Below are 13,042 nucleotides of genomic sequence, written 5' to 3'. Positions count from 1 at the left end.
ATGCGAAAGAGCTATATTCAGCCTCCTCGACTCCAGCTCCAAGCCTCAGACCCTTGACATCGGTCATCACCTGACCCAGGTAACCTTGTGCACAACAAAACCGTGACAAAACCATGTCATTTTTGCAATCCAAAACCTGAAATTTGGAATCAAAATTGGAATTCTGAACCGTGGGAAGATCTGGACTGGATTTTAGATAGGATCCACAAAATTCGGGTGGATTCGGATTTCTGGAGAACCAAACCGCAGATCTCTAGCAGCATTACAGAGGGCACTACAATTATATTATCCTATGAGTATGGAAACCCTAATCAGGCCCTTCCTCAACTGGTGCATCACTATGGACCTTAGTACTGTGTTGCTTGAAGCAGCTAGGAAGCGCTAGGAACACCACCGGCATTAAAAAACAAACTAGCAGATGCTCTGTCCAGATACTGTTTTTTAAAATATAGAAGCTTGGTAACACAGGAGGGCAAGGTGCCCCACAGATAATTTGCACACCTTTGGGAAAAATAAAGTATAGAAGCAATGCCAAGTTAACTTGATCCATAGGAAATTGTAATACCGGGACCTGATAATGGGGCATGTCATAGAAAATTAAATGGGGCATATGGGGTAGATAAAATCCATGAAGTTGGCACTCAATATGTGCAGGGTCTCCGTCCTAGATAGTGAAATTCTTGATGGTTTGGAATGAAATGACACAGCAGCTGGCATAAGCTGAAAGGCTCGTTAGTGGCCTCATGAAAGTAACTAAGATAACATGTCAATTTGATGAGATTGTTTGCAATCGGACATGTGAGTTATACCCCTCTCACACTGCGCTGGGGCAACTTGGGTCCTGGCTTGGCGTGAAAGGATCAACCTAGGTTTGTTGCTACGGGATTTCAACCCTCGTCGAGACCGACCTGGATAGGCTGCAATGAGAAAAGTGTGACCCGGGTTATTTGACACAGGTTACGTTTAAAAGCTGCTGATTGGCTGTGTCTATATAGTAACATAGGAAATGGATTCTTTATGGGGAAGGGAGTTTATTCGTTGTCCCTAGAAAAAGTCAACTAATATTGCCCATATAAGATCATTATTCACGTTATTATCTCTTTATTCAATGTTTAAGTATTGAACTCATTATATATATATTGTGATTCTCCGACTTCTGATTGGCCAGAACCATGCGTTGGTTTTACAGTGGTTTTAATACATTTGTTTCCTAGGGGTCTTGGCCATACCGCCGGGCATAGTAAATCCAATGATTTGAAGGTCAAAACCACCGGCCTCATACAGGTATGGTGGCTTCAATCAAAACTGAATGCTTAGTAATTAGCCACAGGTGTTTGAGTAACAGGCACAATGTCTGAGGCCCTTTGGTTGCCACGTACACACCTACCTTCAAGGTTATGATGGATATATTGACAAATAAGGATGTGACTGATACTTTACTTTGTGTCATTTATTTATTATTTTGCTAATTTGACATGTTGATTTAATTTATGTAGGCCATACATCAAGAATGTATCGAGCCAATTCCCCGTTCTGCCGAGGCTGTGGTCGGATGATCGTCACAATCCAACATGTCCAGCATCCAATCTTGATTAGCTGTTTCCGATACACAAAAATGATTGAAATCTGCAAGTCCGGGATTTTTAATATGGTGTATTCTTGCCGACCACATGAGAAATTTAGAATTCACTGGAGTCCACCGATTAGTGAATCGGATCAGGACGGGGACTCTGAGATACGTCTGATAAGCAGTATGTATTTCCCACATTGGTTTGTCGTTGACCAATAACAGCGTATTAAAGTACTTTCAATATTCCTACAGCTGGCTCTGCAATCAAGGACATATTTAGTCCACCTAAGTCTGCCATTATGTTTTAGGGGGTAATTCCGAGTTGATCGCTAGCTGCATTCGTTCGCTGTGCAGCGATGAGGCAAAAAAATGGCACTTCTGCTCATGCGTATGCGGCACAATGCGCATGCGCGACTTACTATTACAACGAACGATGTAGTTTCACACAGGGTCTAGCGTTGCTTTTCAGCCGCACTGCTGGCCGCAGAGTGATTGACAGGAAGAGGGCGTTTCCGGGTGTCAACTGACCGTTTTCAGGGAGTGTTTGTAAAAATGCAGGCGTGCCAGGGAAAACGGAGGCGTGGCTGGGTGAACGCAGGGCATGTTTATGACGTCAAACCAGGAACTGAACAGTCTGAAGTGATCGCAAGCGCTCAGTAGGTTTAGAGTTACTCAGAAACTGCACAAAAAAAATTTGTAGCCGCTCTGCGATCCTTTCGTTTGCACTTCTGCTAAGCTAAAATACACTCCCAGTGGGCGGCGGCATAGTGTTTGCATGGCTGCTAAAAAACTGCTAGCGAGCGAACAACTCAGAATGACCACCTTACTTACTTGTGCTTCTTGGTTCTGTCCTGGCCCCAGACCAGGCTAGTGTTTGCTATGTAGGTATTCCCAGTCTTGTATGCTGCCTGCCCTGTCTTTCTTGTTCGCTGCCTGCCCTGTGACCTCTGCCTGACTCTCACAGAATCTCAGCTTCTGCTGTTTATACTTTGTTTTAGGATTGAAGGTTTATATTCCAGTCCTGCACAACACATAACGTATGTTTAATTCTGTTTTGTGCGCACTTGCTTGCATTTAACTATTTTATCTCTTACTCTAATAGATATGCAAATAAACTCTTTTACTTTGTGCTTCATGTCATATCAGAGTTAATCATTACACTATGCTGCAGATGAGGCTTCTTTTCCGTTCCGCAGTTCTCCATAGCCTTTGTGAGTTGTAGAGATAACAGGGTGTCGCGAATACTTCTCCGTAATATGTTTTTTGGCATTCGCGGAGAGATTACAGTGTTTCGTCTCTGCATTGCCATTCTGTTCAGGTTTCCACAATACTGAAGTCTGGGACATAATTCCATTTGTTTTCCTCCAGGATGGCTGTTGTCTTACCGCTTGTGCATTCAGTTACACTATCTGCACGTAGGATCGTCGGCTTGATGCCAAGCGTGTCTCTTACTAGAGCGAGATAGTCTTACAGTTTTTACGGTACTCCATCCTTGCTATGGAACACGTAGGCTGTTGTGCAGGGATCGGTATGAAATACCTCCAATCAAAATACCGATGTTCAAAATCCCGACACCAATTGACCGATGGTCAAAATCCCGACAAGGTCAAAATACCGACACGGACAAAATACCGACATTTAAAATACCGACAAGGTCAAAATACCGACATGTAAAATGCCGACAGGTCAAAATATCGACATGCATTTTTTTTTTTTTTTTTTTGTGTATGTCGACATAAATGAACATGGACACCATATAAAGTGTACCGCGTCCCCTCGCATGGCTCGCTGCGCTCGCCATGCTTTGGGCACGGTGCCTCGCTGCGCTCGGCACACTATTATATTCCCCCTCCAGGTCCACTGGGATGGTAAAGTATGAACAAGTCGGTTTCAATGAAAAAAATCATGAAAAACTCATGTCGGTATTTTGACCTGTCTGCATTTTACATTTCGGTATTTTGACCTTGTCGGTATTTTAAATGTCGGTATTTTGTCCGTGTCGGTATTTTGACCTTGTCGGGATTTTGACCATCGGTCAATTGGTGTCGGGATTTTGAACGTCGGGATTTTGATTGGAGGTAAACTGACTGCATCCCGTTGTGCATCTTGGCCCTCATTACGAGTTGTTCGCTCGCAAGCTGCTTTTAGCAGGTTTGCACACGCTAAGCCGCCGCCTACTGGGAGTGAATCTTAGCATAGTAAAATTGCGAACGAAAGATTCTCAAAATTGCGAATAGACACTTCTTAGCAGTTTCTGAGTAGCTCCACACTTACTCGGCATCTGCGATCAGTTCCGTGCTGGTCGTTCCTGGTTTGACGTCACAAACACTCCCAGCGTTCGCCCAGCCACTCCTCCGTTTCTCCAGCCACTCCCGCGTTTTTCCCAGAAACGGTAGCGTTTTTTCCCACACACCCATAAAACGGCCAGTTTCCGCCCAGAAACACCCACTTCCTGCCAATCACACTCCGATCACCAGAACGAAGAAAAAACCTCGTAATGCCGTGAGTAAAATACCTAACTGCATAGCAAATTTACTTGGCGCAGTCGCACTGCGGACATTGCGCATGCGCATTAGCGACTTATCGCTCCGTTGCGAGAAAAAATAACGAGCGAATAACTCGGAATGACCACCCTTGTCTGATCATCGAATGTGAGAAAACGCTACATCAGTGCTGTCTGGTCCCCACATGTCCCTGTGTGACGAGTCCTGGGGCTGTTTAGCTGCTGCCGCATGGTTTAGAGAAAACATTTACTTGTCATTTTTCCTTACAAGCAGCTAGTACATTTCATAGTCTGGCTGCACCGATCAGTGGTGATACATTCGGCACGCTGCTCCCTAACTAGCTTCCTTCTAGCTGTAGGACTCCCGTGTCCCAGACGTCAGTATCACAGATGGGTACAATTCCTCAGTGATTTCTCTGCACGGTGAGACGTGACTCCTTGTTATGATGATGTAACTGTCGTCCATAAATGTCACAACATTTCTTACGCGCTTCCTCTCCTGGCATATACATTCTTACACGGCTTAAAGCATGTCTGATATGTCACATTGTCATTTAATAAATATACATGTTTAATAAATTACATTTTAAAATGTTATAGATTGATCAAGGGGAAAAGCCCTATCTTTATCCAGTGAAAATGTGCATTGTTTGCCAGCTTCACCGTCTAAATCAGATGGTCACCAGCAGGGGGATGGGGGTATTTAACAAGCATGATGGTGGTACAATACTTGTTCTGTTATCGCCATCACAACCAAGGCCGCCATCTTGGGGCACACATGTAAAGAGCTGGGCCAAACATGGAGCTGGCCCAGTGCTACAGACAGGTTTGGACTGGCCCACAGGGGAACAGGGGAAACCACCGGTGGACCGCACTGCCTGTGGGCCCACCTCCTCCTCTAGGGATTAGGTTCCAGGCTGTACCCTAGTGTACTTTAATTATACATTATACATATGTTACTTTATTCTGCACAGGACTATGGGCCCAGCCCATGCACTCTCTTACGTTTGGGAGGGCCTCTGTGGTGGCTGACCACACCTCCACTATTGCCTGGCCACATCCTTAAGCATGGCCACATCCTACCACTGCATTTCCCCCGGTGGGCCCTTCTTGCCCCAGGCCGACACTGGCTACAGATGTTCCAGTTGCAAGATGCTTCTGAGTCTGTCTGCCTGTAATTCAAGATTTAAGACATTGCAGCCTCAGCGGCATGCTACTAATGAAAGGGGGTCAGGGGGAGAACAGGTAGTCAGGGCAACCACCAAGGGGGGACTGCGGGGACTGGTGTCCCGGGCCCTTACAGAGAGAAGGGCCCACCCCTGGCACCTACCGCCGATACCTAGAGAGCTGCACCAGGTGCGTACAACAACAGTGGGCTAATGCGCAGGGAGGACCTCCTAAATCAAGCATTTCATGTGCATCAGCTCTCTGTGAATAGTTTCTGCAGGTCAATAACGCTCCACCCATATGTAACTTTCTCTAACGTCCTAGTGGATGCTGGGGACTCCGTAAGGACCATGGGGAATAGACGGGCTCCGCAGGAGACTGGGCACTCTAAGAAAGATTTAGTACTACTGGTGTGCACTGGCTCCTCCCTCTATGCCCCTCCTCCAGACCTCAGTTAGAATCTGTGCCCGGAAGGAGCTGGGTGCATTTTAGTGAGCTCTCCTGAGCTTGCTAATAAGAAAGTATTTTGTTAGGTTTTTTATTTTCAGAGAGCTTCTGCTGGCAACAGACTCTCTGCTACGTGGGACTGAGGGGAGAGAAGCAAACCTACTAACTGCGGCTAGGTTGCGCTTCTTAGGCTACTGGACACCATTAGCTCCAGAGGGATCGAACACAGGAACCTAACCTTGGTCGTCCGTTCCCGGAGCCGCGCCGCCGTCCCCCTCGCAGAGCCAGAAGACAGAAGCCGGCGGGTTGAAGCAAGAAGACGTCAAAATCGGCGGCAGAAGACTCCTGTCTTCATATGAGCCATTGCGCCCACACTATCCCACACACTCCGGTCACTGTAGGGTGCAGGGCGCAGGGGGGGGGGGCGCCCTGGGCAGCAATTAAGTACCTCCTGGCAAAAGCAGCATATATACAGTTGGACACTGTAATATGCATGAGCCCCCGCCATTAATTTTGCACAAAATCACGGGACAGAAGCCCACCGCTGAGGGGGCGGGGCTTCTTCCTCAGCACTCACCAGCGCCATTTTCTCTCCACAGCTCCGCTAAGAGGAAGCTCCCTAGGCTCTCCCCTGCAGACTCACGGTAGAAAGAGGGTAAAAAGAGAGGGGGGGCACATAAATTTAGCGCATTAATCATATATACAGCAGCTACTGGGTAAACACTAAGTTACTGTGTGATTCCTGGGTCATATAGCGCTGGGGTGTGTGCTGGCATACTCTCTCTCTGTCTCTCCAAAAGGCCTTGTGGGGGTCCTGTCCTCATAAGAGCATCCCCGGTGTGTGTGGTGTGTCGGTACGCGTGTGTCGACATGTTTGACGAAGAGGGCTATGTGGAGGCAGAGCAAGTGCAGATGAACGACGTGTCGCCGCCGACGGCGCCGACACCTGATTGGATGGATATGTGGAAGGTGTTAAATGATAATATAAACTCCTTGCATAAAAGGTTGGATAAAGCTGATGCCTTGGGACAGTCGGGGTCTCAGCCCATGCCTGATCCTACAGCGCAGAGGCCGTTAGGGTCTCAGAAGCGCCCACTATCCAAAATTGTTGACACAGATATCGACACGGATTCTGACTCCTGTGTCGATGACGATGATGCAAAATTGCAGCCTAAAATGGCTAAAGCCATCCGCTACATGATTATAGCAATGAAGGATGTATTGCACATATCAGAGATAAACCCTGTCCCTGACAAGAGGGTTTATATGTATGGGGAGAAAAAGCATGAGGTGACTTTCCCCCTTCACATGAGTTAAATGAGTTATGTGAAAAAGCGTGGGATTCCCCCGATAGGAAAGTGCTGATTTCCAAAAGGTTACTTATGGCGTACCCTTTCCCGCCAACGGACAGGATGCGCTGGGAATCCTCCCCTAGGGTAGACAAAGCTCTGACACACTTATCTAAGAAGGTGGCCCTGCCGTCACAGGATACGGCCGCCCTAAAGGATCCTGCAGATAGGAAGCAGGAAAGTATCCTGAAGTCTGTTTATACACATTCAGGTACCATACTGCGGCCGGCAATTGCGTCGGCCTGGATGTGTAGTGCTGTAGCAGCATGGACAGATAATCTGTCTGAGGAACTGGATACCTTAGACAAGGATACCATTTTACTGACCCTGGGGCATATAAAAGACGTTGTCCTATATATGAGGGATGCCCAGAGGGACATTTGCCTACTGGGCTCTAGAATAAATGCAATGTCAATTTCTGCCAGAAGGGTCCTGTGGACTCGGCAATGGACAGGTGATGCCGACTCCAAAAAGCACATGGAGGTTTTACCTTACAAGGGTGAGGTATTGTTTGGGGACGGTCTCTCGGACCTAGTTTCCACAGCTACGGCTGGGAAGTCAAATTTTTTGCCATATATTCCCTCACAGCCTAAGAAAGCACCATATTACCAAATGCAGTCCTTTCGATCACAAAGAAGCAAGAAGGTCAGAGGTGCGTCCTTTCTTGCCAGAGGCAGGGGTAGAGGAAAGAAGCTGCACCATACAGCTAGTTTCCAGAAACAGAAGTCCTCCCCGGCTTCCACTAAATCCACCGCATGACGCTGGTTCTCCACAGGTGGAGCCAGGAGCGGTGGGGGCGCGTCACCTGTGAGCCACCAGTGGGTTCGCTCACAGGTGGATCCCTGGGCTATACAGATTGTGTCTCAGGGATACAAGCTGGAATTCAAAGTGATGCCCCCTCACCGTTACCTCAAATCGGCCCTGCCAGCTTCCACCGTGGAACGGGGAGTAGTGTTAGCGGCAATTCACAAGTTATATCTCCAGCAGGTGGTGGTAAAGGTTCCCCTCCTTCAACGAGGAAGGGGATACTATTCCACAATGTTTGTGGTACCGAAACCGGACGGTTCGGTCAGACCCATATTGAATTTAAAGTCCCTGAACATTTATCTGAAAAGATTCAAGTTCAAAATGGAATCGCTCAGAGCGGTCATTGCAAGCCTGGAAGAGGGGGATTTTATGGTGTCTCCGGACATCAAGGATGCTTACTTGCATGTCCCCATTTATCCACCTCATCAGGAGTACCTCAGATTTGTGGTACAGGGCTGTCATTACCAATTCCAGACGTTGCCGTTTGGGCTCTCCACGGTACCGAGAATATTTACCAAGGTAATGGCGGAAATGATGGTGCTCCTTCGGAAGCAAGGAGTCACAATTATCCCATACTTGGACGATCTCCTCATAAAGGCGAGGTCCAGAGAGCAGTTGCTGAGCAGCGTAGCACACTCTCAGGAAGTGTTGCAACAGCACGGCTGGATTCTGAATATCCCAAAGTCGCAGCTGATTCCTACAACGCGTCTGCCTTTTCTGGGCATGATTCCGGACACAGACCAGAAGAAGGTGTTTCTCCCGGTGGAGAAGGCTCAGGAGCTCGTGACTCTAGTCAGAGACCTCTTAAAACCGAAACAGGTGTCGGTGCATCGCTGCATGCGAGTCCTGGGAAAGATGGTGGCATCGTACGAAGCCATTCCCTTCGGCAGGTTCCATGCGAGGATCTTTCAGTGGGATCTGTTGGACAAGTGGTCCGGATCGCATCTTCAGATGCATCGGCTGATCACCCTGTCCCCGAGGGCCAGGGTGTCTCTTCTGTGGTGGCTGCAGAGTGCTCACCTTCTCGAGGGCCGCAGGTTCGGCATACAGGACTGGGTCCTGGTGACCACGGATGCGAGCCTCCGAGGATGGAGGGCAGTTACTCAGGGAAGAAACTTCCAAGGGTTGTGGACAAGTCAGGAGGCTTGTCTGCACATAAATATCCTGGAACTAAGGGCCATATACAACGCCCTGAGTCAAGCGGAGCCTCTGCTTCGCAACCAACCGGTGCTGATTCAGTCAGACAACATCACCGCAGTGGCTCATGTAAACCGCCAGGGCGGCACAAGAAGCAGAGTGGCGATGGCGGAAGCCACCAGGATTCTTCGTTGGGCGGAGAATCACGTGCAAGCACTGTCAGCAGTGTTCATTCCGGGAGTGGACAACTGGGAAGCAGACTTCCTCAGCAGGCACAACCTCCACCCGGGAGAGTGGGGACTTCATCACGAAGTCTTCACTCAGATTACAAATCAATGGGAACTGCCACAGGTGGACATGATGGCGTCCCGTCTCAACAAAAAGCTACAAAGGTATTGCGCCAGGTCAAGAGACCCTCAGGCGATAGCTGTGGATGCCCTGGTAACACAGTGGGTGTTCCAGTCAGTCTATGTGTTTCCTCCTCTTCCTCTCATACCCAAGGTGCTGAGAATCGTAAGAATAAGAGGAGTGAGAACAATACTCATTGTTCCGGATTGGCCAAGAAGGACTTGGTACCCGGAACTGCAAGAAATGCTCACAGAGGACCCATGGCCTCTGCCTCTCAGACAGGACCTGTTGCAACAGGGGCCCTGTCTGTTCCAAGACTTAACGCGGCTGCGTTTGAGGGCATGGCAGTTGAACGCAGGATCCTAGCGGAAAAAGGCATTCCGGATGAAGTTATTCCTACGCTGATAAAGGCTAGGAAGGACGTGACAGCACAACACTATCACCGTATATGGCAAAAATGTGTTGCCTGGTGTGAGGCCAGGAAGGCCACTACAGAGGAATTCCAGCTAGGCCGGTTCCTGCACTTCCTACAGTCTGGAGTGACTATGGGCCTGAAGTTGGGGTCCATAAAGGTCCAGATTTCGGCCCTATCCATTTTCTTTCAAAAGGAACTGGCTTCTCTTCCTGAAGTTCAGACGTTTGTTAAGGGAGTGCTGCATATTCAGCCCCCTTTTGTGCCACCAGTGGCACCTTGGGATCTCAACGTGGTGTTGGGTTTCCTGAAATCCCACTGGTTTCAGCCACTTAAGACTGTGGAGCTAAAGTATCTCACGTGGAAGGTGGTCATGCTATTGGCCTTAGCTTCGGCTAGGCGTGTGTCAGAATTGGCGGCTTTGTCATGTAAAAGCCCCTATCTGGTTTTCCATATGGACAGGGCAGAATTACGGACTCGTCCGCAATTTCTGCCGAAGGTGGTGTCATCTTTTCATTTGAACCAACCTATTGTGGTGCCTGCGGCTACTCGTGACTTGGAGGATTCCAAGTTGCTTGATGTAGTCAGGGCTTTGAAGATCTATGTAGCCAGGACGGCTGGAGTCAGGAAGACTGACTCGCTGTTTATCCTGTATGCATCCAACAAGCTGGGTGCTCCTGCTTCAAAGCAAACCATTGCTCGCTGGATCTGTAGCACGATTCAGCAGGCTCATTCTGCGGCTGGATTGCCGCATCCAAAATCAGTGAAAGCCCATTCCACAAGGAAAGTGGGCTCTTCTTGGGCGGCTGCCCGAGGGGTCTCGGCATTACAGCTTTGCCGAGCAGCTACTTGGTCGGGTTCAAACTCATTTGCTAAGTTCTACAAGTTTGATACCCTGGCTGAGGAGGACCTTGTGTTTGCCCATTCGGTGCTGCAGAGTCATCCACACTCTCCCGCCCGTTTGGGAGCTTTGGTATAATCCCCATGGTCCTTACGGAGTCCCCAGCATCCACTAGGACGTTAGAGAAAATAAGATTTTACTCACCGGTAAATCTATTTCTCGTAGTCCGTAGTGGATGCTGGGCGCCCGTCCCAAGTGCGGACTTTCTGCAATACGTGTATATAGTTATTGCTTAATAAAGGGTTATGTTATGTTGGCATCCATTGTTGATGCTCTGTTGTTGTTCATACTGTTGACTGGGTAAGTTTATCACAAGTTGTACGGTGTGATTGGTGTGGCTGGTATGAGTCTTACCCTGGATTCCAAAATCCTTTCCTTGCAATGTCAGCTCTTCCGGGCACAGTTTCCTTAACTGAGGTCTGGAGGAGGGGCATAGAGGGAGGAGCCAGTGCACACCAGTAGTACTAAATCTTTCTTAGAGTGCCCAGTCTCCTGCGGAGACCGTCTATTCCCCATGGTCCTTACGGAGTCCCCAGCATCCACTACGGACTACGAGAAATAAATTTACCGGTGAGTAAAATCTTATTTTATGATGCATGACATCACATAGCGGTGGAACGGTGCAGCAGATTCTTTTTAGGGTGGCCCCTATCTATTTTTTCAGTCCTGGTCCCCACAATTTCTGATGTCAGCTCTGCAGGTAGTGACAGATCACTGTTACAGGAGTGAGGACCAAGTATTAAGAGCCAGGAGGTTCCGGCAGGAAAACGACAGAAAAATTATGAAATCATGCAGAATAAGAGGCTAGAGAGGGGAAATGATAATTATATATAAAGAAGAAATACACTAAGAACAGAGCATTTAAGGGGACATATAGCAACAGGAGACATTTTTCAGAAGAGAAGGTGGATCTTTTCTGTTATCTGCCCGTCACTATTAAGTTCAGAACATGGGGCCCCTGGGCTAGCAGTTTTACTATACACATGGACATCTAATGGAAATGGGATCCGGACTGAAAGTCGACAGTAACTAGGTCGACAATGTCTAGGTCGACCACTATTGGTCGACAGTAACTAGGTCGACAGGGTGTCTAGGTCGACAGGGTCTTTAGGTCGACATGTTCTAGGTCGACAGGTCAAAAGGTCGACATGAGTTTTTCACAATTTTTTTCTTTTTTTGAACCTTTTCATACTTAACGATCCACGTGGACTACGATTGGAACGGTAATCTGTGCCGAGCGAAGCGGTAGCGGAGCGAAGGCACCATGCCCGAAGCATGGCGAGCGAAGCGAGCCATGCGAGGGGACGCGGTGCACTAATTGGGGTTCCCGGTCACTCTACGAAGAAAACGACACCAAAATAACATTAAAAACTCACGTCGACCTTTTGACCTGACGACCTAGAACATGTCGACCTAAAGACCATGTCGACCTAGACACCCTGTCGACCTAGTTACTGTCGACCAATAGTGGTCGACCTAGACATTGTCGACCTAGTTACTGTCGACTTTCAATACCACACCCATGGAAATAGTCACCTGTGGCGAGTGAAGCTGAGAGGAGCCATTATGACCGAAGTGTGGTGGTCAGATAACAGGAAAGGTCCAAGGAGGTTTACTGGCATATGGGGATGTCTAAGGGCATATTGGGTAGTCAGATAGGCATGCAAGGGTCATGTGAGAGGCCTGATGGCATGTGAGGAGTCATGAGGAACAACTAAGGGGCATGTGGGAGGCCTTTTATTAACATGATTATTATTATTATTATTATTATTATTATTATTATTATGGTTCAACAGATCTACAGTCAGAAGGTCTACAATCAATAGGGTGACACCATATGGTCGACAGTGAAAAAAATGACATGGACAAAAGGTCGACACATGAAAGGTCGAGAAGACCAAGAGGTTGACACATGAAAAGGTCTACATGGAAAATGGTCGTCCCAGAAAAAAGGTAGACGTAACATTTTTGCATTTTAATTGTGTTGTTTTTTTGCCGTCTGAGCATGTGGACCGCCATTTAGTGCACCACGTTCGCTCGCCATGCTTCAGACAAGGTACCTCACTCCGTTTCCCTGCGCTCGGCACAGGTTACTATTGTGGATGGTAAAGTATGGAAAAGTAGAAAAAATGAAAAAAAGAAATAAATAAATCATCATGTCAACCATATGCTGTGTCGACCAATAGCATGTCGACCATTTGAACCTATTAACCTTTTGTGCCTGTTGACAATAGGCACCGTTGGCCTTTTATAGGTCGACCTAATGACCCTGTTGACCTTTTGACCTAATGCATGATGACCATTTGGTGTCAACCCATTGTCTGTTTAATAACTAGACACTGTAGATCTATAATCTGCATAGTGATAAATGATAGCTAGAATCTGATTGGATACTATGGGC

This window comes from Pseudophryne corroboree, chromosome 11 (assembly GCF_028390025.1).
Source record: "Pseudophryne corroboree isolate aPseCor3 chromosome 11, aPseCor3.hap2, whole genome shotgun sequence".
NCBI lineage: Eukaryota > Metazoa > Chordata > Amphibia > Anura > Myobatrachidae > Pseudophryne > Pseudophryne corroboree.
The sequence above is the reverse complement of the archived record's forward strand: the minus strand, read 5'-3'. Positions refer to the sequence as shown.